The 19,868-nt window shown below is 42.6% G+C and overlaps 1 protein-coding gene across 16 annotated transcripts in view; it reads left to right on the forward strand.

Annotated features, from left to right (window-relative positions):
- tanc2a (tetratricopeptide repeat, ankyrin repeat and coiled-coil containing 2a) overlaps positions 1–19,868 on the forward strand; it is a 778,741-nt gene that overhangs the window by 258,016 nt on the left and 500,857 nt on the right. The window contains exon 1 of one of the 16 annotated variants that reach the window (XM_059638833.1): positions 7,058–7,138. The exons of the other annotated variants lie outside the window; for them this stretch is intronic. The gene's annotated coding sequence lies outside the window, so the exon portion shown is untranslated. Of the gene's footprint in view, positions 1–7,057; positions 7,139–19,868 lie in introns of those variants that run through there. 16 annotated transcript variants of the gene reach the window in all.

Below are 19,868 nucleotides of genomic sequence, written 5' to 3' on the forward strand. Positions count from 1 at the left end.
AAGTCAAAATTCAACTTTGTTCTTTTAAAGGAAATCAGAGTTTGATAAGGAGGAATAAAATTTAGGCTTCGGAGAGAGCATAATCAAGAAATTAAAGCACAGTTAGTGATAGATTTGATCTGAAATAGAGAAAGTCAGCGACAAAAGCCATCTTTCTGTAAATGAGTATTTTCTTTGCACCACTTATCTCTACTAGATTTACAGCAGAAGGGAATTCCAGTGCAAATTTGTTTCTAGTCAAACTGGAGTAATGAGCCAGTTTACTTAATTTGTTATACAATTAGCAATGAAATCCTCTAGTGACCTGATGACTGCTCTAATTTTACTGCACAAGCTTGCACTGTGGCATCTTAGAAATCTGCCTCTGTAGTTTCTCCTTAAACCGTTGGATGCCTGTATCATCCGGAGGTTCTTATCTGACCTTTTGGGCCATCGCTTGTCCACTTAAATTTCAAATTACTTGAGGTTCTGTTTATTCATTTTCCAACATCAATTGCATTTCTATTCCAAGCAAAATGTCCATTACCAATGGATGTTCAACACTGCATTTTTTCTGATTTGTTTATCTTCTGCAAAGCAAAATTATTCAATTTCTGGTAGCAGCAGCAGCGGGAGCGTCGACCAGGTAGCTGCCGGGAAGGTGAGTCACTGCTTTAAAAACTTACCTCGTGAATAGGCGGAGCGTACGCTGAGCAGGAGTGGACACGAGACTGCTGAGTAAGTGAGGTAATATATTCGTGTGGTTGCGCCAGATTGGTAAGGTGACTAGTTTATTTTTTATTCTTTATTTTCCAACAGTCTCTCTGAGAATTTAGAATAATGGGAATGGAGGTCAGGGCAGTTGAATGTTCCACCTGCAGAATGTGGGAGGTAAGGGTCACCACTAGTGTCCCTGCTGACTACATCTGCAGGAAGTGCACCCAACTCCAGCTCCTCGAAAACCGCTTTAGCGAACTGGAGCTGGATGAACTTTGGATCATTCAGGAGGCAGAGGGGGTTATTGAGAGGAGTTACAGGGAGGTAGTCACTCCTCAGGTACAAGAAAAAGGCAGATGGGTTACAGTCAGGGGACGTAAAGGGAACCGGCACGTAGTGCAGGGATCCCCTGTGGCCATTCCCCTCAACAATAAGTATACCATTATGGATACTGTTGGGGGGGACGACTTACCAGGGGAAAGCAGTGGGGCACAAGTCTCTGGCACAGAGTCTGTCCCTGCTGCTCAGAAGGGAAGGGGGAAGAGGAGCAGAGCAGTAGTCATTGGGGACTCCATAGTTAGGGGGACAGATAGGAGGTTCTGTGGGGACGAGAGAGACTCCTGGTTGGTGTGTTGCCTCCCAGGTGCCAGGGTGCGTGATGTCTCTGATCATGTTTTTGGGATCCTTTAGGGGGAGGGGGAGCGGCCGCGAGTCGTGGTCCACGTAGGCAACAACGACATTGGAAGGAAGAGAGATGGGGATTTAAGGCAGAAATTCAGGGAGCCAGGATGGAAGCTTAGAGCTAGGACGAACAGAGTTGTCTGGTTTGTTGCCCGTGCCACATGCTAGTGAGGCGAGGAATAGGGAGAGAGAGGAGTTGAACCCGTGGCTACAGGATGGTGCAAGGGGGAGGGTTTTGGATTCTTGGCTAATTGGGGCCCTTTCTGGGGTAGGTGGGACCTCTACAAGCAGGATGGTCTTCACCTGAACCAGAGGGGTACCGATATCCTGGGGGGGAAATTTGCTACGGCTATTCGGGTGGGTTTAAACTAACTCAGCAGGGGGATGGGAACCAAAGTTGTAGTTCGAGTATAGAAAAGGTTGCGAGTAGGGAGGTCCGAAATAAAGTTTCAGGGATGCAAGATGGCACCGGCAAGCAAGAAGTTGGTTTGAAGTGTGTCTACTTCAATGCCAGGAGCATCCGGAATAAGGTGGGTGAACTTGTAGCATGGGTTGGTACCTGGGACTTCAATGTTGTGGCCATTTCAGAGACATGGATAGAGCAGGGACAGGAATGGTTGTTGCAGGTTCCAGGATTTAGATGTTTCAGTAAGAACAGAGAAGATGGTAAAAGAGGGGGAGGTGTAGCATTGTTGGTCAAGGACAGTATTACAGTTGCAGAAATGATGTTTGGGGACTTGTCAACTGAGGTAGTATGGGCGGAGGTTAGAAACAGGAAAGGAGAGGTCACCCTGTTGGGAGTTTTCTATAGGCATCCAAATAATTCCAGATATGTAGAGGAAAGGATAGCAAAGATGATTCTCCATAGGAGTGAGAGAGATAGGGTAGTTGTCACGGGGGACTTCAACTTTCCAAATATTGACTGGGAACACTACAGTTAGAGTACTATAGATGGTTCAGTTTTTGCCCAGTGTGTGCGGGAGGGCTTCCTGACACAGTATGTAGATAGGCCAACAAGTGGCGAAGCCGCATTAGATTTGGTACTGAGTAATGAGCCCGGCTAGGTGTTAGATTTGGAAGTCGGTGAGCACTTTGGTGATAGTGATCACAATTCTGTTATGTTTACTTCAGTGATGGGAAGGGATAGGTGTATACCACTGGGCAAGAGTTATAGCTGGGGGAAGGGCAATTATGATGAGATTAGTGATAATGGGAACTGCAGATGCTGGAGAATCCAAGATAATAAAATGTGAGGCTGGATGAACACAGCAGGCCCAGCAGCATCTCAGGAGCACAAAGGCTGATGTTTCGGGCCTAGACCCTTCATCAGAGAGGGGGATGGGGTGAGGGTTCTGGAATAAATAGGGAGAGAGGGGGAGGCGGACCGAAGATGGAGAGAAAAGAAGATAGGTGGAGAGGATAGTATAGGTGGGGAGGTAGGGAGGGGATAGGTCAGTCCAGGGAAGACGGACAGGTCAAGGAAGTGGTATGAGGTTAGTAGGTAGGAGATGGAGGTGCGGCTTGGGGTGGGAGGAAGGGCTGGGTGAGAGGAAGAACAGGTTAGGGAGGCAGAGACAGGTTGGACTGGTTTTGGGATGCAGTGGGTGGAGGGGAAGAGCTGGGCTGGTTGTGTGGTGCAGTGGGGGGAGGGGACGAACTCGGCTGGTTTTGGGATGCAGTGGGGGGAGGGGATGAACTGGGCTGGTTTTGGGATTTGGTGGGGGAAGGGGAGATTTTGAAGCTGGTGAAGTCCACATTGATACCATTGGGCTGCAGGGTTCCCAAGTGGAATATGAGTTGCTGTTCCTGCAACCTTCGGGTGGCATCATTGTGGCACTGCAGGCGGCCCATGATGGACATGTCATCTAAAGAATGGGAGGGGGAGTGGAAATGGTTTGCGACTGGGAGGTGCAGTTGTTTCTGGCGAACCGAGCGGAGGTGTTCTGCAAAGCGGTCCCCAAGCCTCCGCTTGGTTTCCCCAATGTAGAGGAAGCCACACCGGGTACAGTGGATGCAGTATACCACATTGGCAGATACCACATTAAGCAGAGGTTCACCTGCACATCTGCCAATGTGGAAAGTCATCTTGGGGCCTGGGATAAGGGTGAGGGATGAGGTGTGGGGGCAAGTGTAGCATTTCCTGCGGTTGCAGGGGAAGGTGCCGGGTGTGGTGGGGTTGGAGGACAGTGTGGAGCGAACAAGGGAGTCACGGAGAGAGTGGTCTCTCTGGAAAGCAGACAAGGGTGGGGATGGAAAAATGTCTTGGGTGGTGGGGTCGGATTGTAGATGGCTGAAGTGGCGGAGGATGATGCGTTGTATCCGGAGGTTGGTGGGGTAGTGTGTGAGAACGAGGGGGATCCTCTTGGGGCGGTTGTGGCGGGGGCGGGGTGTGAGGGATGTGTTGCGGGAAATGCGGGAGACGCGGTCAAGGGTGTTCTCGACCACTGTGGGGGGAAAGTTGCGGTCCTTGAAGAACTTGGACATCTGGGATGTGCGGGAGTGGAATGCCTCATCGTGGGAGCAGATGCGGCGGAGGCGGAGGAATTAGGAATAGGGGATGGAATTTTTGCAGGAGGGTGGGTGGGAGGAGGTGTATTCTAGGTAGCTGTGGGAGTCGGTGGGCTTGAAATGGACATCAGTTACAAGCTGGTTGCCTGAGATGGAGACTGTGAGATCCAGGAAGGTGAGGGATGTGCTGGAGATGGCCCAGGTGAACTGAAGGTTTGGGTGGAAGGTGTTGGTGAAGTGGATGAACTGTTCGAGCTCCTTTGGGGAGCAAGAGGCGGCGCTGATACAGTCATCAATGTAACGGAGGAAGAGGTACCACTTCCTACAGACTAAGTGGGTGGCCATGGGCACCCGCATGGGCCCCAGCTATGTCTGCCTCTTTGTAGGTTACGTGGAACAGTCCCTCTTCCGCACCTACACAGGCCCCAAACCCCACCTCTTCCTTCTAAATGTGGTTCCCCTGTTCAAGAAGGGGAGTAGAGACAACCCTGGTAATTATAGACCAGTGAGCCTTATGTCAGTTGTTGGTAAAGTGTTGGAAAAGGTTATAAGAGATAGGATTTATAAGCATCTAGAAAAGAATAAATTGATTAGGGATAGTCAGCACGGTTTTGTGAAGGGTAGGTCGTGCCTCACAAACCTTATTGAGTTCTTTGAGAAGGTGTCCAAACAGGTAGATGAGTGTAAGCCGGTTGATGGGGTGTATATGGATTTCAGCAAAGCGTTCGATTAAGGTTCCCCATAGTGGGCTATTGTACAAAATGCGGAGGAATGGGATTGTGGGAGGTATAGCAGTTTGGATCAGAAATTGTCTTCTTTCAGCAAGCCAGAGGGTGGTGGTTGATAGGAAATGTTCATTCTGATAGGAAATGTTCATTCTGGAGACCAGTTACTAGTGGTGTACCGCAAGGGTCGGTGTTGGGTTCACTGTTTGTCATTTTTATAAATGACCTGGATGAGGGCGTAGAAGGATGGGTTCGTAAATTTGCAGATGACACTAAGGTCTGTGGAGTTGTGGATAGTGACGAAGGATGTTGTAGGTTACAGAGAGACGTAGATAAGCTGCAGAGCTGGGCTGAGAGGTGGCAAATGGAGTTTAATGCGGACGAGTGTGAGGTGATGCACTTTGGTCGGAGTAACCGGAATGCAAAGTACAGGGCTAATGGTAAGATTCTTGGTAGTGTAGATGGGCAGAGAGATCTCGGTGTCCATGTACACAGATCCTTGAAAGTTGCCACCCAGGTTGACAGGGTTGTTAAGAAGGCATAGTGTTTTAGCTTTTATTAATAGAGGGATCAAGTTCCAGAACCATGTGGTTATGCTACAGCTGTACAAAACTCTGGTGTGGCCACACTTGGAGTATTGCGTACAGTTCTGGTCACTGCATTATAAGAAGGATGTGGAAGCTTTGGAAAGGGTGCAGAGGAGATTTACTAGGATGTTGCCTGGTATGGAGGGAAGGTCTTACGAGGAAAGGCTGAGGGACTTGAGACTGTTTTCATTAGAGAGGAGAAGGTTGAGAGGTGACTTAATTGAGACATATAATATAATCAGAGGGTTAGATAGGGTGGATAGGGAGAGCCTTTTTCCTAGGATGGTGACGGCGAGCATGAGGGGGCATAGCTTTAAATTGAGGGGTGCAAGATACAGGACAGATGTCAGAGGAAGTTTTTTTACTCAGAGTAGTAAGGGAATGGAACACTTTGCCTGCAATGGTAGTAGATTCGCCAACTTTAAGTACATTTAAGTTGTCATTGTACAAGCATATGGATGTACATGGAATAGTGTAGGTTAGATGTGCTGCAGATTGGTATGACAGGTCAGCACAACATTTGAGGGCTGAAGGCCCTGTACTGTGCTGTAATGTTCTAGGTTCTATATTCAGAAAATTTCATTAAGTTTTTAAAGAAGGCCAAAATTTATTAGCTGAATAATTCTTGACTAATGCAAATGATGCACCACTGCTCGGAACTTGGGCATTGATTTGCTTCTACTGTGTCTTCGGTCTCTTGCATCTGTAGTTCCTTGCATTATTTTGCGAGTAAATTAATGGATTTTGGACTGGAAGAAGGTTATTGATGGGCCTGCTCCAGTGTCAGTGTCAGTATCAGGATCCTTGCTTTTCTTATAAAAGACCTAGACTTTGGTGTACAGGGTACAATTTCAAAATTTGCAAATGGTATGAAAGTTGAAAGGATTATGAACATGGGTGGGTGTATGTACGGAATGAGTGAGCAAGGTGCAGATAATATTTAATGCAGAGAAGATTCTTTTTGGGAGGCAGAACACAATGTGAAATAAGTTGCACAATTCTAAAAACAATGCAGGAGAAGACCTTGGGTGAATATGTGCATAGCAAGTATCAGTGACAGGACAGGTTCAGAGATGATAAAATGTACAGCAATCTAGGCTCCACTAGTTTTGAGTATGAGAGAGGAGAGATTATATTAAACTTGGACTGATTTTGGTTTAATTGTAATTGAAGTATTGCTTCCAATTCTGGGCGCCATATTTCAGGAAAGGTATGAAGACATCAGGTAGCATGCAGAATGGATTCATGAGCATTTATCCAGGGATGAAGGACTTCCGTAATGCAGATGGAGAAGTCAGGACCGTTTTCCTTGCAGAAGAGAAGATTGAAATCTAATGAAAGTATTTAAAATTATTAGACACTGGGGAGGTATAGTGAAAAACATGGACGACCTCAACAATAAAGGACATGTATTTAAGATAACAGCAAAAGAAGCAGTGGAGAGATGAGGATCAACTTTTTCATGTAATGAATAGTTGGAATCTGGACTGGACTGCCAATGCACAGTGCACTGTAGTTAGTTTCAGCTGAGGCTTCAAAAATAATTGGATCGTTATCTCAAAAGCAAGAACGTACTCTAGGCAGAAGGCTAGAGAGTGGCACCAGGTAAGTTGATCTTTGTGCAGATGTGATGGGCTGAATGACCACCTCCTGTGTTGCAATAATCTGGTTCTGTGTTAATGCTTAAAATCAGAATTTTGGTGAAACTCTAAGTATGTAATCCCTCTAGATCCCTACTTTGGTACTGCGCTGTTCTTTATAAAACACTAATTTATAGAACTTTGTAATGCACAGACAAGTAGAAACACAATCCTATCACCATGTATGTGTGACACTGATGAGATGGAACTTGTTTCTTAGAAATTACAGGGTTGAACCTGCATTTTCATCTGCACGGGATACTTAAAAGATGTCAAGAGTGAACAGAATCAGACAAAGACGGTAGGAGAAAATATCTAAATTCTGGTAAGGGAATCCCTTTACCATATGTCATTTCAGCTAAAATGGATGTAGATAGCCATTCATCGGAGAGCTGTATAAATTCAATCCCTATAACAAAGACAAAACCAGATGTGGTTGACGCAGGGGTAAAATGTTCAATGCATTCACCCAAACTAAATTCCTTTTTAACTTTTAAAACATTGTAGTTGAGAGTCAGCATTTCTAGTTAGTGGAAATGTATTTCCCGTTTTTTTGGCAGACTTTTCCTGGTTGCTAGGATAGGAAATGGGAAGACAAATAAGATAATGGAATATTTTCAGAGTTCTAATCCGCTTCAAAATGTCATAAAGTTAATACTGTAGCCATCCTTCCATTAACTAGTTGGAGATTACGGCTTTACATTTAAAGAAAATGTAAATGAGATGTTTGTCATAATCACTTACTTACAGTTTACAAAGGTGGCATGAACAATTCAGTTTTTCATGCTGGTGTTTTTAACAGAAGCCCTTCTTAAATGATAACTAACACATTTTATTTAATTATTTTTCTGTTGATGACTAATTTAGTGTGATTTTTTTTTTAAAAAAACACAAACTGAAAATGAAGTGAAGGAACAATCTTCAGACAGCAAAATTAGTCACTAAATCCCTAAGTAAATCCACATGGTACTTGTGGCAATAAAAATTTCTGCACTTAAAAAGGATCTGCTTTGGGTAAGCACCTGGGAAGTTTTGCAAGCTTCAGATAAAAAAATTGTATTGCATTACAATCCTTGTACAAAATGACTAATTAAATATAGTCTAATTGACTGACTTATTGTTGAAGCTGGAGGAAAAGTCTTGACTGAAGCCTGAAATCAAATACTGTTATCTCTGTCAGACTTCATGACTGTACTATTGCAATGCTTAATTATATTCAACAGTAAATTTTCAACTTTGTTTAGCAATTATTATTATAAATAAGAAATAAATAAGAAATTAATGATGAGTTGAATTATAACTATAAATTTCACAATGAATCATGACATTAGTTCTTTCGGTATTTGTAAATTCACTGTTGTCAGGCTATTTGAATCTTATTGAACTTGATGCGAGAGGAAAAATAGAAAACGCAGAAACCTTCAACTCAAGATTGGGAAAATGGTGCTCAGTACTACAGCAAAAGTCTGGTTTTGCATTTAATACCTGCTGAGATCTGTGAACCTTCAGAGTCCAAGGGCTATACAGCAGGGAAACAGAATCTTTGGTCCAACATCTCTGGGTCAACCAGGCATCCCAATCTGACCTGGCCCCGTTTGCTAGCATTTGGCCCATGTCCCTCTTAAACTATTACTGTTCATATTCCTGTCCAGATGCCTTTTAAATGTTGGATTTGTACCCGCCTCTTAGGAAAGACATCTTTGCTATTCACCCTATCCATGCCCCTCATAACTTTGTAAACCTCCGAGATCACCCCTCAACGTCTGACAGCTGAAGCTTATTTTGGCTGCAGAGGGAAGACTTCCTATGTGTCTGTAATCACATTCTGCACATTTGTGAAGTGCTGAGCAGAAAGAAAGGTGAACTTCAAATGATAACAACCATAATGCACACAACTGTGCTTTATAATTTTCTCTGTTCATGTCGGTCACTGCAGCAAATGTTATTTGTACCTACCATATTGTTTCAGGTGGTATTTTCCATGAACAAAACTGAGCCTGTGCTCTCTACTGTCATGCTGACTCCATTATCTGTGAGTGGATGCTGCACTGTTTGCCTTTGGGCCATAAGATTCTGAGTTTAAATCCTACTGATGGAGAGCTATGCGTCAGGTGTTGTCTTTCTGATGGGATAGATACAGGCTTAGCCTGTTTAGGAAGATTAAAATATTCAATGGCATTATATCAAAGAAGAACTTGGCAATTACCGCTGTGTCCTGGCCAATATTTATCCCTCGATCAATATCTCAAAAACAGATTATCTGACTATACCACATTCCAGTTTGTTGGAGTTGCTGTGTGCACATTGATTGCCACTTAGAGCACTGACCACAGTATTTTGGGTGTAAATCACCTTATGCTATCCTATGTTTGTCAAAAGGGCTACAAAATGAAAGCCTATCTTTTCTAAAATAATAATGAAATCATACTGAAGGTCTTAAAACGCGTAAAGGTAGACAAATCCCCAAGACCTGATAGAGTTTCCCAGCACATTGTGGGAAGTTGGGGAAGAAATTGCGGGGCCTCTAGTAGAGATATTTGTATCATCAATAGTCACGGGTGAGGTGCCAAGAACAGTAAGGTGGCTAATGTTGTGCCATGAGTTAGGAGAGGCTGAAAGGATAGCCAGGAAATTATAGAGCAGTGAACCTGGCATCAGTGGTAGGTAATTTGTTGGAGGGAATTCTGAGAGGCAGGATCTGGATGCGTTTGGAAAGGCAAGGACTGAATAGGGATAGTCAGCATGGCTTTGTGTGTGGGAAATTGTCTCTCAAATTTAAATTTTTTGAAGAGCTGACCAAGAGGACAGATGAAGGCAGAGTGGTTGACGTTGTCTGCATTCACTTTAATAAGGCCTTTGACAAGGCTCCGTATAGTACACTGGTTAGTAAGGTTAGCTCACGTGGGATCTAGGCAGCGCTCACGAATTGGATACAAAATTGGCTTGACAGTGTAAGGCAATGGTGGTTGAAGGTTGTTGTTCAGACTAGAGATCTGTGACCAGCGGTGTGCTGCAAGGATTTGTGCTGGGTCCACTGTTGTTTAATACTTGTGTAAAAGATTTGAATGAGACTATAGGAGGGCATGGTTAATAACTGTGTGCATGACACCAAAATTAGTGGTATAGTGGACATTGAAGGCCAAGCAGCATCATAGGAACAGGAAAGCTGGCATTTCAAGCCTAGACCTTCCTTTAGAAACCCTTCTGAAGAAGGGTCTAGACCCGAAATGTCAGCTTTCCGGTTCCTGTGCTGCTGCTTAACCTGCTGTGTTCATCCAGCTGTACACCTTGTTATCTCAGATTCTCCAGCATCTGCAGTTCCTACTATCTCTTCTGGACATTGAAGGTGGTTTTCTATGAGTATAACAGGATCAAGATGTACTGGGCCAGCAGGCTAAGGAGTTGCAAGTGGAGTTTAATTTTGATAAATGCAAGGTGTTGCATTTTGGTAAGACAAACCAAGGTAGGGCTTGCGCAGTCAATTGGGCGGCACGGTGGCTCAGTGGTTAGCACTGCAGCCTTGCAGTGCCAGGGACCCGGGTTCGATTCCAGCCTCGGGCGACTGTCTGTGTGGACTTTGCACATTCTCCCCGTGTCTGCGTGGGTTTCCTCTGCGTGCTCCTGTTTCCTCCCACAGTCCAAAGATGTGCAGGCTAGGTGGATCGGCCGTGCTAAATTGCCCGTAGTGTTTAGGGGTGTGTGGGTTGTAGGGGGATGGGTCTGGGTGGGATGCTCCAAGGGTCGGTGTGGACTTGTTGGGCCAAAGGGCCTGTGTCCACATTATAATCTAATCTAGAGTCCTGGGGAGCAGAGATGTAGGGTTGCAGGTACATAGTTCCTTGAAAGTGGCATAGGTGGACAGGGTGGAGAAGAAGGCATTTTGTATTCTTGGCTTCATCAATAGAGTACTGGAGTTGGGAAGTCATGTTATGGCTTTACAAGACATTTCAAAGTCACATTTAGAGTACTGCGTACAATTCTGGTTGCCCTGATGTAGAAAGGATGATACTAAACTGTAAAGGATACAGAAAAGATATGCAAGGATGTTACCAAGACTGTAGGGCTTGAGTTATAAGGAGAAGCTGGATAGGCTGGGACTTTTTTCCCCCAGGCATGTAGGAGGCTGAGGGGGGACCTTTTATACAAGTTTACAAAATCATGAGGGACGTAGATAAGGTGAATAATCCAAAACTAGAGGTTATAAGTTTAAGGTAAGGGGGAAAGATTTAAAAGGGACATGAGCAACATTTTCATGCAGGATGGTGATGTGTACATGGAACAAGCTGCAAGACGAAGTGATAGAGGCAGGTACAGTTACAACATTTAAAAGACATTTGGACTGGTACATGGATAAGAAGGGTTGAGAGGGTTATGAGCCAAATGCAGGCAAATGGGAGTAATTTAGTAATTTAGAAACATTTACGGTGAGATTGAGTTGGGCTGTGTGACCTGTTTCGATGCTGTATGACTTGAAGAGTTAAATGGAACTAGACATATAAAACACCTGTCAGACAGCAATTTTTCAACAAATTCCAGTCTCCACAGTAAATTGCAGACCTGCTGGAGGACCATCTGTGTCACGTCTTCATGATTTCAGGCAAAGTAACTCTCTCGGTACAGAAATAACTTGTGGAAAAAGTAGACAGAATTGATAAATGATTTGTGACTATTGTGGTTGCTGGTATTTGGGTAAATGAGCAAATTTGTATTGATTTACTCCCACAGACCACAAAGTTAAATATCTTCATAAAGATTTCCGAATCTCGAATAAAAGTGCAGTTCCTGAAGTGTATCTTTCAAACTATATCAGCCCTTGTAATTTGTTTCTATGCCTACCCTTAGAAATAATTTATTTATGGGATGTGGGTAACACTGGCTAGGTCAGAGTTGATTGCCTGTCCCTAAAGGCAATTTAGAGACAACCGCATTGCTTTGGATCTAGCATCATATGAGGCCAGACCAGGTAAGGAAGACAGATTTCCTTCCCTAAAAGGACACTAATGATCCAGATGGGTTTTTTCAACAATCAGCATTGTTTGTAATGACCATGAGGTTACCTTATTCGTATGACCACCTTCAGCTTAATTTCATTAATTTCATCTTTCACGTGTGCTTCTTATGTGCTATATTATCGAATGCAACTTAAAAATCTCTATAAACTACTGCTTTTGTTAATTATGTTGCTACTTCAAAAATGTCTATCCAGTTACAAGTTTGTGCATACTGACCCTGATTAGCTTGTTCTTATTAATTGAACTAAAATGCTATTTCTAATAGCTTCCCAAAGGAGAAAGACAAGGTTAGAAACAGTCATACTTGGAAATGAGTGTAGTGGTAATATTGGAGCTCCATTTTGAAATAGACAAGACCGGTCAGATGGATATGTCATTCACAAGTTATACTGGTTTGTCCTTCTGGGTTAACAACTGAAATTAAATTAACTGACCTATAATTTTCTTTCTTATACTAGTTTCCTGTACACAGATGTTTATTACTCCATCAGATTTTTGTGATCTTCCCATTTTGGGTTAGGTTAACTTAATATCGTTCCTTTGCCAAAGTATCTTCCACTTACAACAGTAAACTTTCCTGCTGAGGGTTAGTCAGAGTTTCACAGCACAGAAACAGGCCCTTTGGCCCAACTTAACCATCTTGACCAGGTTTCCTAAACTGACCTAATCCTATTTGCCTACATCTGTCTAAACCTGTCCAAATGTCTTTTAGAAGTTATAATTATTCTCATTTCTGCCACTTTCTTTGGCATCTCATTCCATATGCCCACCACCCTCTGTGGGGGAAAAAGTTGCTCCTCAGGTCCCTTCTAAATCTTTCCCCCCTCCTCACCTTCAATCTTGTCACCTCTGTTAAACCTTTGAGTGCAGGAAATATTCAACAGGCTACAGAGAGAAACAGATCTGGTTTAAAATTTCCAAAATGATTCTATTGATTTAATTTTAGTACCTGTCTTATTCCTTTTGCTTTGTTTTATTCCCAATAGAAAACTTAAGTAATTTTGATCTCAGTGAGAATGCAAGTCAAAACCTAACCCATTGTATGAAGTTGCTCCTTTACTGTACGCACCTATTAACTAATATTCTTTAATATATACCTGTTTAGAAGACTGGTAGAGTAAAATCAAATGGCGTGCTTTAATTAGATTATTTGAGGTTTATGAGTTTAATTATTTCAACTAAGTAATACTTTTGAGAGGCTGTTGATTTAAAGAGGACCACTTTCTCATTGAGTCTGATTTTAAATAACTTACTGCTAGAATATTCAACAGTATATTTTATAAAGCAAACATTGAGGTTAAAATTTTATTTGACTACTTGAAGTGAATAAAAAATAGAACCTCCTTCAAGCTAAGTACTTCAGCATGTGACTGCTTGAGTTTCTTTGAGTTAAAAAGGTACTTCTGAAGATAGTGAATGAAGTTCAGCCCAATTCATGTACAGGGATTCTGCTATAACTTGTGTTCCAGCGACGCAAATCGGCTGTAACACGATTGACAAATAGTGGAACGCTGTTTCTAAAATGTAACTTGTGACTTGTGTTGCCAATAGCGCGTTTTCATCAAGTAGGCATCTTGCTGTCAGGAGTCTTTTGCTAATGATCCCTACAGTATACTTGATGCTGTGATTCTGAGAGTCCCAGAGAAACTCTCCCTGGCAGCCTTCGTTGAAACTGAAAAGAGAGAAACCAGCAAGTCTTATCAGGAAAAGTAGGGTGTATGGGAGAGTGAAAAGCAGTATGTCTAACTTATGTTGAAAGGAAGCACTGAGGCGCTCAGGACCTGGGTACAACAGGAGCCTCTAGCAGACTATTTAAGTAATTAGTCAGAACATGGTTGACTTGTGTTTCAACTTGATCCTCCCACCTTTGCCCCTTTATCCCTCGATACCCTTGTGTGGTGAGAAGCTTGCTGAAGGAGTCTGATTTGCTGTGGCAACAAACACATGTATGCGTCATGGCTGGAACTATGGATAATATTGGTAGAGTCTCCAATGTTCTTTCAGTCACACGGCTGACCAGGATTCTCTCCCAATCTTAGTCTGCTACTGGCAGTATTGGAAGAATTTGCCAGTTGATTCTCGATCTTTTTAGTCACGTTGTGAATGCATCGTCCTAGGACGTTGAACTGAGATCATCTTGTTCAGAAAGCCTTACACCTTTCACAACCTCAGGATGTTAAGAAAAATTTGACAGTCACTGAAGTATTTTTGAAGTGCAGTCATTGTAAACAAACACAGCACCTAATTTTGACACAACGTTCTCCCACAAGCAAGAATGTGATAATGACCAGACAATCTGTCATTGCATTGCTGACTAAGGGATAAGTGTCGACCAAGTAACCTAGGTAACTCTCCTGCTTTTTGGAAATAGAGAGGACAGGTGTATCAATCCGAGAAGGAGCTGCGAAGCTGCTGTCACAGTCAGATCAAACTGTCTGAACGGTTACTGACAGTAGTGCTATCCTTTGCGTTACTTTGTTTTTGGTGGTCTGCCCCTAACCCTGCTTTTCCCATTGGCCCAAATATTTCTATATTGCAATTTTCTATAGCACGATGTTACGCTGGAACACAACTATTGCGTTACAGCAGAAGTCCCTGTAGTGGAATATTGATCTGTAGTTGTAATGTGCCATGGTACAGAAACATATAGGTTGGATTCAGTTTGTGGTGGTTTTCTTTCTTCCTGGTAGAAACACTTTCTGGTAGAGTATGGAATGGCCTTTCTTTGTCTACAAGGCTCAAGTGATCTAACTTTCACCCTTCTTTCCAATGAGCAGGCTTTGGGTAGTCAGGAAGTGAGTTAATCACTGTAGGACTCTGTACCTCTAACCTGCTTTTGTAGCTACTGTGCTTATAGAGTTAGTCCAGTTCATTTAAAGTATTAGCAAAGGTCTGTAGCTCAGGTTGTGGATGAGGTTGTTGACTTGCTCACCGAGCTGGCTTGTTTTTGTTCAGACGTTTCGATAGGTGACATCATCAGTGGAGCCTGGGATGAAGCGATGTTATTCTACTCCGCTTGGAATTTATACTGCCCGGTCTGTTTTGGTGAGTACCCCCATTTCCAGTTTTGATCTATGTGGGTTTATATATGGTGTCTAATTCTATATGTTTGTTGGTTGAAGGATGGATGGGCAACCATGCCTCTAAGAATTCCCGTGCATGTTTACGTTTTGCTTGGGCTTCTTTGTCCCAGATAAATTGATGGCCTTCATTGTTTGAATGTATCACCCATTCTTCAAACAACACACATGTAGAATTGGACCCCATATATAAACACAAACAGATCAAAACCGGAAATGACATTACTCACCATAATGGACCAGACAGTTTAAACTCAAGCAGAGAAGAATAACATCGCTTCATCAGAGATTCCACTGATGGTGTCACCTAGCTTGGTGACGAAACATCTGAACAAAAAAAAAACCAGCTCGGTGAGCAAGTTAGCAACCTTAATCCAGTTCAATTTGTGGTCATTCGTAACACTTGTGATGTTGTTGGAGGGAATTAGTATTGGTAATGTCAGTAAAAGTCAAGGGGTATTAATTAGTTTTCACTTGTTAGAGATGGTTCTTTATTGACACTTGTTTGCCACAAATGTTTTTTCTTGCTACTTTTCAGCAAAAGTTATTGTCCATTGTTGATTCAGAATTTGGCAATTTGTGAACATTGGCAAACACCACATTTCAGACCTTAAGATAGAGGGGTGCCATTTATGAAGCAGCTGAAGATGGTTGGGCTTAGTGTGGTATCCTGAGGAACATTTTTGGCCACATGTGGTCCAGTGGCAGTGTGTAATAACATCTCTGAACAGGCTGTTTTCGCAAGATACCTACGCTGAGGAGCTATTTAGGGCTTGTTGTGGCACAGTGGTAGTGTCCGTCCCTCTAGGCCAGCAGGGCTGGGTTCAAACCCCATTTGTTGCAGAGATGTGTGACAACCTCTCTGAACTGGTTGCTTTAAAAATATTAACATGAGGAACTCCTGCAACACTGAGGTGACTGACATCCAACAACCAAAATCATCTTCATTTTGTCAACTATGAATCCAACCATTGGATAATTTGCCCCTGGTTTCCACTGACTCCAGTTTTGCTTGGGCTCCTTGACACCATGATCAAATGTGGCCTAGATGTCAATGGCACTCACTTTCACCTCACTAAAATTCAGCTCTTCTGTCCATCTGTGTTTGAACCAAAGCTGTGTTGAAGTCAGGTGCTGACTGGACCTGGTCGAACCCAAATTAGGCATTAGTGAGCAGGTTATTATTTAGAAAGTGCTACTTGATAAGACTGATAGCTGTACTGATTGAGAGGAGATTGATGGGGCAGGAATTGGCTGAGTTGGACTTTCCCTTTTTTTGTGCACTAGGATGTACGTTGTCAATTTTCCATATTGACGATAGATCCCAATGTTGTAGCTGTAGTGGAACAAGTTGGCTAGGAATGTGGCAAGTTTTAGAACTATTACCGAAATGTTGTCAGGATCCATAGCCTTGGCAATATCCAGTGCCTCCAACCATTTCTTGATATACATGGAGTGAAGCAAATTGACCAAAGACTGATATCGGTCTTGCTGGGCACCACTGAAGGAGGGTGAGATAGTTCTTTTACTTTGTACTTCTGGTTGAAGATTGTTTAGAATATTTCATAGATGTCAGATAATTGTCATTGGACTTTGTGGTGTGACAGAGCATATAAAAAGGAATCCCTACTGATATCTTTCCATTTGTTTGAAGCTAGTAGTGAGGTCATTAGCATTGTGTTGAGGGATTGTTAACCCTGATATTGAATTATAACTACTTCCCCAGCCAAAAGAAATAAAAAGAAACACAGACAAGCAGAGAAATATAATTTTCATTGCAATAATCAAAAAATAATTTTTCGTATGTTTGTGTGTCAGCTTTTTTTGGTTTGTGTGTGTTGTGGCCGATGGCCAGCACTACCGCAGAGGATGAATGTTCTAATGGTAATTGCCCATATGTTAATCTTTACTGAATGGAGGCCATATGGGGTTTGTTTCAAATGTAACCTGTCTTGGCTGTAAGTCTGCCCTTAGCATTTGCTGAGCTGCTGGTTTACAGACTGTGGGATTCTCCTAGAATTTTGGATATAATCTGTTTTTCATTCTGGAGAGAATGCAAGATATTTTGTGTGCAGTAGTGTGAAGTTGAAAAGTTCGTGGTTTGTATCAGCAAATTTACCTGTGTCTTGTCAAATGTGTATTCTTGCAATTGATATTTAAAGTGAAGACCATCTATGTAATGATATAGGAGGTTTGAGGTTAAACTATTGTTCTGAGTTGAGGTACTGTGCAAGATATTTGAAATGCCTCTCGGAACCTATTTCGAGGTAGGAACTTGTCTATCTACCAGAATTTTATTTTTAATTATTCCAAACATAACTTCATTAGCATAAAAAAAGTAGAGCTTCAGTTAGGGGTAGCTGTGTACTTTTACCTGTTTTGGAACTTGTAAGACTGGTAAACCCTGACAGCTAATAGGCACGAATGATTCATTCTGTCAATTCAGATTTTAATTTAGGTACGTATAGCCAATTACTAGCAAGTTGTCCTACCTTGTTCTAGACATTGCTTTTTTTATGACGTGTTTTGATACGTTACCATGCATCTCTGGGACATTTGAGACTTTAGCCCAGACCTTCCAACTTAGAAGCAGGGACACTACTGATATGTTCCAAGACCACTTAAGTGAAATGAACCTCCTTCAGATAGAACAAAAACAAAGTTGCTGGAAAAGCTCAGCAGGTCTGGCAGCATCTGTGGAGGGGAAAAAAACTTAACGTTTCAGGTCCAGTGACCCTGCCTCAGAACTTCTTTCAGATAGATGATGATGTACTATTGTGGAAGGGGGATTGAAACCCGGACCTTAAGGCCCAGTGGGAGAGCCATTACCTCTGTCCCACAGGAGCACTTTTTAGCACTCCTCTTTGCACATTTAATTGAATGCTGATTGCAGACAACTGCTGGGTATGTCCAAAAGATAGTGAAGACCAATGTGTTTTGCTTGAATGAGATGATCTGTTGTCATGCAAAATTTGTGCAAGACCTCACTGAAAATTGATGTGTATTATGTCCTTTTGCACCCAAACATGGTTGAAGCAGTAATTTACACTCCACTGTATACCTTTGGCTGAAATATTGTTTGATAATATCATGTGAAGCACCTTGGACTGTTGCACGTACTGTATAAATGCACATTATTGTTCATTGTAATTATGTTCCAGGCCGGCAGATAACAGCCAGTATGTGAATTGAGTTTGACATCCCTGGCTTAGGAAATCTAGAAGTAGTTTTCTTCCTTTATTCCCTGTATGGAAGCAAGCAACTTGAGCTGAGTACTTTCCCATATTGGCATGACCATAATTGTGTCCCATATGTTGTGTACCTACTCCACGTGAAAATAAATAGCAAAATCAATTGCAGCAGCACAGATAGTTTGCTAATGCAATGAAGATTTAAACACTGAAGCTGAAAGCTTGGTGATTAACTGTAGAATCAAAGGAGAAAAATAATTTTTTCACAAACCACTCTTGGTGCTGTTTTGCAATGTCAAAGGCACTGTCAGTGCAGGTTGTTGTTGTGGCATAGTAGATTACAGTAGCATTCCTGTGTTCTACCCCCTTTATCTATTTTTCCACACTGCCTTTGGGATGATGACGTTGTGATATTGCTGCTTGATTGGTAATCCAGAGACCAAAGTAAAATTGAGGAGTCAAGTTGGAATCCCACCATGGCAGATGGTAGAATTTGAATCCTATAAAATGTGAAACCAAAAGTCTAATGATCATGAAATGATTATCAATTGTTAGATGTCGATAACAAAGATGGGTGGAGGAACATGTCGTAATGATGAAATGGGGAGGTTGCAGAAGGATTTGGACTGGCTAGGAGAGTGGGCAAAGAACTGGCAAATGGAATACAGTGTGGGAGGGTTATGCATTTTGGTTGGAAGAATGGAGCTTAGCCTATTTTTTAAATGGGGAAAGACTTCATAAGTCTGAAGCATAAAGGAATTTAGGAGTCCTCTTTAAGGATTCAGTTGAGGTTAACTTGCAGGTTCAGTTGGCAGTTAGGGAGGCAAATGCAATGTTAGCACTTATTTCAAGAGGCCTGGAATACGAGAGCAGAGCTGTCCTGCTCAGACTGTATAAGCCCCAGGTCAGACCGCATTTGGAATATTGTGGGAAGTTTTGGGACCTGTATTTAAGAAAGAATGTGCTAGTGTTGGAAGGGGTCCAGAGGAGACTTACAAGAGTGATCCTGGGGATGAAGGGCTTGTCATTTGAGGAGCAGTTGAGGACTCTGTCTGTTCTTGATGGAATTTCAGATAATTGAAGGGGGTGGGGTGATGGAATCTAATTGAAACTTAGAGAATACTGAGCCGCCTGGAGAGACTGGGACTTGAGGACACAGCCTCCAAGTGAAGGAGCAACCCTTTAGAACTGAGATGAGGAATTTCATCAAGTAGAGGGTGTTCAATCTGTGGAGCCCTTTGCTGCAGAAAAGGCTATGTGGGCCAAGTCATTGAGTTTATTTAAGACATAGTAATTAGTAAGGCTTGATTAGCAGTGAATCGCAAGTTATGGGGAGAAGGCAGGACGATGGGGTTGATAATCACATCAGCTAGGATCAAATGGCAGAGCAGATTTGAAAGGCTGAATGCCCTAGTTCTGCTTTTATGTCTTATGATTGTAACAAAAAAAAATCCGGCTTGCTAAAATCCTTTACAGAACTAAAGGTGTGGTCCCTTCCAGATCTGGCCCACATGTAATTGCAGACAGCCAGAGTGGTTGACTCTTAGCTGCCCTCCAAATAAGTATAGCAAGTCATTCACTTTTATTAAACATAAAAGGGATGAATTTGATTGCCCTGGCATCAACTTAGGCACCTGAAATTGGTCAACTCTGAAAGACCCTTCACCAATTGAGGATGAATGCTGAAATTAGGAGAGCTATTTCACTAATGAATGTAGTGCAACAGTCTGACATTGGTTGTAAGGTGT

Source organism: Stegostoma tigrinum, chromosome 31, assembly GCF_030684315.1.
Source record: "Stegostoma tigrinum isolate sSteTig4 chromosome 31, sSteTig4.hap1, whole genome shotgun sequence".
NCBI classification, from domain to species: Eukaryota; Metazoa; Chordata; class Chondrichthyes; order Orectolobiformes; family Stegostomatidae; genus Stegostoma; species Stegostoma tigrinum.